Below are 7,636 nucleotides of genomic sequence, written 5' to 3'. Positions count from 1 at the left end.
TATTTGATAAATATAAAAAGGGACCAATTCCAGCAGCACATATGTATATACCTTCATATAGAAAGAGACTCCTTGTGACACAAATCCAGATCTATGTAATTTTATATGACATGAGGGTGGGTTTTTAGCTACCTTGACTTCTCATCAGGGTCTGGCAATGTCATATATCATATGAGTATTTATTTACTAAATCTCTCTTCCTTGTTTTTACTAAATCTCTCTTCCTTGTTTTTACTAAATATCTCGTCCTTGTTTGTATGGATTCTATTGTTTTTTGTACAGTTATGGTTTACTCACTATTTTTTAAAATTTATAGTTGTCTTTTGTGACATACATTATGATTTGATGAAACAGATATTAATACTTATATATATATCAGAAGAAGTAGTTTTTATATATCTACCTTGTCTCAAAATAAAATAATCTCATAATATTAGTTACATAGTGTGTTAGTGACCTAATATGATATATACAGGGTCAGTAAATTCCATATGGGGTGAGAGCGAAGCTCGAACCCCATATGGAATTTACTTACCCTGTATATATCATATTAGGTCACTAGCACACTATGTAACGAATTTATCTTACCGACTATCTTTATGTGTTGAATTTAGACTAAAGTTGTCTTATTTGCTTTCATAACACATCTCCTTATTTCTGTATTAAAGTGTTCAGGTGTTCAATTTTAAGAACCTACTTCAATTGATATGCACTAAAAAAACTAATGTAAACGATAGATATTTATAATAAACAACCTTGATATAACAATATTAAAAAGAACTTTCAATATTTGAAATAATCAAACAGTGCCTAAGTCGCAAATTCACTACTAACCTAATATTGAAATAAGCCCCGCCTCCCTACTAACCTAATATTGAATATACACGGTCTCCACGAGGTCGCTTTTAACCAATCATATTCCTAGAAATGTATAGGAGGTAAGATAATATATAATCTCATGAATTTGTTTCTATAAATATTTTTATTTGTTATTTAATGAATGGCTGTGTTAAAACATATTTGTTTATGTGCCAAATGTTAGTTGTGGACATGTGATCAGGTTGCTGTTAATAACTTGTATGTCATGTATGATTATGATCATTGTAAATAGAATAGGGTAATACTTTTATATATTATTATTATAACGAAGGGATGATTTCAACTTCACCATTTGGAACTCTTGGTTTGATAGCTTCCTTGTGAGCAGCAACCCTCTATCAAGAAAATCATGATAGGAAATGCAAGCACGGGAATATCGTATCAATTGAGAGATATTTACCCCATATGCAGGTGCCGCTGGAAAGTTCACAATTGGAAAGCTGAAATCATCTTTTGTTGTAAAGTTTTGTTTTCAACTGAAACTCATTGTCAATTTCTAGATGTAAGTCAAGATATGAGGGCGACTTAACTGTATCTGTTGTATGTACATGCACTTACATATAGTAAATTTTTATCTGATGCAGCTAATATGTGATAAAATATAATCTGAATTTAAAAACAATTGAGGATTTTTCTACTCAATTTGTTACTATTCTCACATAAACTCCCGCTTTTGAAAATTATTTAGAATAAATGATTTATTAAGACTTTAAATTTCACAATTTACTTTTTTAATTTTTCTTTTAACCCCCCAAAATAAGATGAAAGAACAGTAGTTAAACGTTTTATCTATAATAATGTCTAAAGTGGAAATCTATTGTTTTCTTATTACAAGTGCTTAAATAATACTGAAAAAAATCACTTATGATCATGCAAGGAACAATTCAAAAAATAGCTTGTATAACTTGAAAAAGTAAAACTTTTGTGATAGATATTATTCTGACTTGTTTGTCTCAGAAATAATATAGAATTTATGTCTTCCATTGTTTTGTTTTTAATACTTGTGTTAATATTATTAATTTATGAAAGCATTATAAAATTCAGGTTACAGATAATAATCTTTGTATATTTTCTGAGTAAGTGTGCAGTTATTCTGCAAAACACATACCAAAAATATGAAAAGTTACATATTTAAGGCAAAAGAGATTATTACTGTATTTTGTTATTAAGAAATGACTACAACTAAAGTACACATTTCAAAAAAGTGTTCATGGCAATGGCATAATTTTCCAAAAAAATCAGATTTAATTGTTTATTGCTGAATTGTGCACAGGTGAATTAAAATTTCAGGCTTATATCAACCTGTTTTGACATTTTGTAGGTTTTTTCCCAATTTTCCAATTTTTGCAGTTTAAAATATGGGCTTTTTTTGTGAAAATTGTAGAACCTAGGTACCAATTGTAAATTGCAAAAATTATCAGCATGACAGGATCACTATATACTCTGAAAATTTGACAACCTGTTTTTTTAACTTGAAATGTTATCTTTTAATGAGTTTTTTTTTAGTTTTGGTTGTTATTTCAAAAACTACATGAACTTAAAGTTAAACATATGAACTACAAAAATGATAAGTCACATAAATAATTGCTAGCTCAATATATATTTATAGCATGCACATATAAATTCCCTCTTTTAAGTAGACTGGGTTTTTTAACCAGATGGCAAATAGGTTAGATTAGAACTCAAAAACCTCACCATGAAGTATTTTTATAACCATAACCAATTGCATAAAATAGAAAAAAAGTGAGTCATTGCCTTTCACATTATATTAGTAAAAAGGTTTTTCTTATTATCCTTTATTAAAGATATGAGTACCTATGAGCAGAAAAGGCTGTAAGCAGTCAAAATTTTATATAAGTCCTGTGTCTCATATAAAATATTAAATGTAATAAAATCAATGATTTATGCAAAATATTAAGTTTCAATAGCTTGAAATATGACGATAACATTATTCAAAAATAATAAGCAGAGCATTTTTTACATTCCTTCATTACTGGAACAAAAGCCAGTGCCATAAATAGGTTTTATGATGCATATGTTTCACTGGTATGATATATTATTATACATAAACTATATATAACATTGATATACAAAGTCAATCAGAGGAACATACCAGATTTTTAATTTCTTATCTAGTTACTTGAAGAAAAAAAACAGGGAGTCATGTTGACAGTTTCAGGTATATTTATTTTAAAAAATAGGTTAGTCCGAAAAATTTGGAGTTTAGTATGGCGTTCATTATCACTGAACTAGTATATATATTTGTTTAGGGGCCAGCTGAAGGACACCTCTGGGTGCGGGAATTTCTCGCTGTATTGAAGACCTATTGGTGACCTGCTGTTGTCTGTTCTATTGTCGGGTTTTTGTCTCTTTGACACATTCCCCATTTCCATTCTCAATTTTATTTTTAGATATAAAAAAATCTATTAAATATGCCAAAAATGTCACTTTTCAGATGGTTTTTGTCAAAAATGAAAGTGGCCACATAGGTGTTCATCCTCAACCTTTATATATGTTATGTATTCTCACCAAATACAACTTACATTTCAATATTAAGAATAAACACAGATGCATCTTTCATTTGAGACGGAAACTGTCTAAAATTTGACTAAAATGCTTAAATTGTGAAGATTTCAGTAATTTAGCATGACTTAATGATGCTATTACCCGATATCTATGTATTGTATTGTAAAAAAAAAAGCCCATATTTATGCAGCAGAATCAATCTTCTTTCCAATAAATAACTAAAAGTTAACATTTTAACAATTTTGTAAAACTGCTATGTTTTGGGGCCAAAAAGGGGTCTTACTGAATCTACTTCTTTCATTGTTTTTAATTTAACACACACAGATAGTCATTCAGCTTTGTTGGTTCTTAAAAAAAACATGAAAATAAATGGTTTTTATTTGTATGATCAGACATCCTTATTAATATATATACTAGATTAAAACTGACGAGGAAAGGTAACACACGGCCAGCGAAAGCTCTTTTTATGAGAGCCCAGGTGGTCGTGTGGTCTAGCGGGACGGCTGCAGTGCAGGCGATTTGGTGTCACGATATCACAGTAGCATGGGTTCGAATCCCGGCGAGGGAAGAACCAAAAATTTGCGAAAGCAAATTTACAGATCTAACATTGTTGGGTTGATGTTTAGACGAGTTGTATATACATTATGTACACAGCCATGTATCACCATCATTGATGGCGATCCGATGGATACATCTGTTGTAGAGTTGTCACTGACTCAGACGTACATGTATATAGATATATATAAGAGAAGATATGCATTGCTCATTGTTTTTCAAATTCATTTTATGTAGTAGATTTTATGTCCAAAATCAAAACAATTGATAAAATGTTACAAGCGCATTAATGCTATATTGGTTTAATAAAGAACATGAAGAAATCATAATTATTTATATTTATTGGTATGATATAGTTTAATCTTAATACTCATAGCCATGCTTCAAAGGCATGGAAAAGATTTAATAATTTGAATACATGATAGAAGTATATACTAGTAGATTTCACCACTGCAAAAAAGTGTGTTACCATATTTCTCCGCTCAAGAAAGTTAAATTTTAATATTTAATATTTAAAGCATGAGGCTTGTTATGCTTTTTGAATAATTAAAATTTAACTGTTGTGTGTGGAGAAATATTGTAATATACAAGTTATAGTGGTGGAATATGTTTTGTTATGATTTTTATCCTTCCTGTTCAAAGATTTGTAGAAAGTTGTGTTCTTAATGTGTGATGTCATCAGGCATAATCGCCTTTTTATACAACCGCAAAATATTTATTGGGGTCGTATAATGGTATGATATCGTGGTCTGCGTCGTATGAAGACACATTTGGTGTCAGGACAATAACTTTAGTTTACATGAATGGATCTCTTTGAAATTTATTAAGAAGGTTAAATACCCCTAAAGGAAGGTTGGGATTGATTTTGCTGATGATGTTCCCTACCGTTTAGGAGTTAGAGGCCCAAAGGGACCAAAACAAGCATTTTTTTTCTACTTTCAGAATAATTACTTGTGTGTAAGTACTTTAATTGCTCTGAAATTGTACCACATTGTTTATTACCACAAGTAGAAGGATTGGATTCATTTTTGGGGTTATGGTGCCAACAGTTTAGGAGTTAAGGGCCCAAAAGGTGCCAAAAACAAGCAATTCAATCTGTAGTTTCTGTACAATAACTTGTGTGTTAGTGTATGGATTTCTCTGACATTGTACCACAAAGTTCCAAATTACAAAAGGAAGGCTTGGATTGAGTTTAGGGGTTACTACCCCATTCATGCAGGAATTAGAAGCCAAAAAAAGGGCTTAAAACAAGCATTTTCTAGTTTCCGGACAATAACTTGTGTTTAAGTAGATATAGGCAGATGTGGTGTGAGTGCCAATGAGACAACTCTCCATCCAAATAACAATTTATAAAAGTAAACCACTATAATTCAAAACCTATAAATATTGATTTTTTTTTATGTTTAATCTTTTTTGTGGTTATTTTATCAGAGAATCCTTCATTAGGGCCCCGCCTTCAGGCAGGTTGCCCTATAGTGATCAGTCTGTCCGTCCGTCCGAATCTAGAGAACCATTATGATTTCATACTTTATACTTTACATGTTTATTAACCACCACCAGAGGGCGTGTCATGATGTATGTACAACTTCCAAGGTCAAAGGCGGGTCGCCCTATAGTGATCAGTCTGTCCGTCCGTCCTTCCGTCCGTAACACTTTAACTTTGTGTCTGCTCCATATCTAGAGAACCATTATGATTTCATACTTTATACTTTACATGTTTATTAACCACCACCAGAGGGCGTGTCATGATGTATGTACAACTTCCTAGGTCAAAGGTCAAGGTAAAAAAACTTTGGTTTCAGTTGACAACCCCATGTCCTATGGTAAAGATCGTGTCCGCTCTATATCTTGAGAACCGTTATCATTTCAAAGTTTATACTTGACATGTATATAAACCAACACCAAAGGGTGTGTCATAATTTATTTACAACTTCCTAGGTCAAAGGTCAAGGTCAAAAACTTTGATTTCAGTTGACAAACCCATGTCCTATGGTAAAGATACAATTTTTTAATGCACATTATTCACAGCGGGGCCCACAGAGATGGCTCCCATATCAATGATATCTAGTTATTTCAGCTTTGGAGAGTTGTCTCATTGGTCGTCAATTATTCTGAAAAATACCTACTTTTGCACTCAATTTAAAATGACTGAAATATCTGTGTCATGGTTTGGTTCATTTGTGTCATGGTTTAGTTCATGTTCTACATGGTTCAGTTATGTAATTCTTGTCGTGTTTAATAAAGAGTTACTATCAAAATTAACAACAATTGTTTCATTTGAAACACAAAAGGGTATAAGAATGCACATACAATGTAGTAATGTTATAAGTAGATGCAATATGATTGCCAATGAGACAACTATCCACCTAAGATCAAATGACGTAGATGTTAGCAACTATATGTCATTAAGAGGCCTTCAACATTGTCAATATAATACTTCCATGGTATAACCAACTTATGATTGATTTCGGACATTGTGTACTGTTCATCGATATTTTTTCTGTACTTGTTATTTTTATTTTGCGTCATAGTTCTGTAAAGTTCGTAAGTAAAACATTGGGAACATTGTTATGAGAATTTCAAACATATATCAAGGTGACTGGATTGTTGCTCGAATTTTCTTTACTGTATAAGATGTATATAAAATGGCATTTCAAACATTAATTATGCAGCCATCTAGACGACAAATGTATTTTAAAATTAGTAATTGTTTGTGCGAGACGAAAACGTTACCACTCATCAATCATGACATGAAGATCTTTATGTGATTTTCATAGATGCATCCATTAGAGCTATTTTCACAATGCTTGTAGTTTAACGGTTTGGATGGCTTGTTTGCTTTTTTAGTATAACTGTGTGCTCTATCTCAACTACAATGCCTAGGCAAACACGAATACAAACCAAGCAAGCAAGTCTTAAGTATGTGCTGTATATTTAGACCGAAATCGTAAACTGCTTTTCCGGTAGCAATCATTTGATTTTTTTTTTTTGGGGGGGGGGGGGATTTAGTTACTTGAAATGGCACATTAGTATATATAACAACAGATTTCTTTTTGGAAAAAGAACCATATTAATGTGTTATTAAGAAAATGAGTATAGTCTTATTTTCCAAATTTTCCTAGGGGCGGGGGAGGATCCCAACCCTCCTAGCAGTTTCGTATCACTGCGTGAAAAAAATATTTGTTTTTGATTGGCCCTGGTAAAAATTACAAGTTACTTTGCCTTGAAAAAATGACAGGTTATTTTGCATGGATAAAAATTACAAGTTACTTAGTCTCAATTTTAAAAAAATCCAAAGCCCCCCCATCAGAAAATCAAATTGTTGCTATTTTAGCTGTCCAAGATTAGATATATGTATACAATGATGACATGTCATAGGAAAGGATATATTTAATCTAACATATAGATCTGGGTCTAACTATACAAATCCTTGGTCTGAACAAATTATTAGAGAATATAGAATTGACAATATAAAAAAGAAGATGCTGTATGATTGCCAATGAGACAACTGTTCACAAATGACCAAAATGACACAGAAATTAACAACTATAGGTAACCGTAGGGTCTTCAACAATGAGCAATAAATGCCATTTATACGTTATTATTGATATATTACCTTAAACTTTCACTCACAAAGAATGCATATATAATCAATCCTTCCGACTTCATAAATTAT

This window comes from Mytilus edulis, chromosome 4 (assembly GCF_963676685.1).
Source record: "Mytilus edulis chromosome 4, xbMytEdul2.2, whole genome shotgun sequence".
In the NCBI taxonomy this organism is placed as follows: Eukaryota; Metazoa; Mollusca; class Bivalvia; order Mytilida; family Mytilidae; genus Mytilus; species Mytilus edulis.
The sequence above is the reverse complement of the archived record's forward strand: the minus strand, read 5'-3'. Positions refer to the sequence as shown.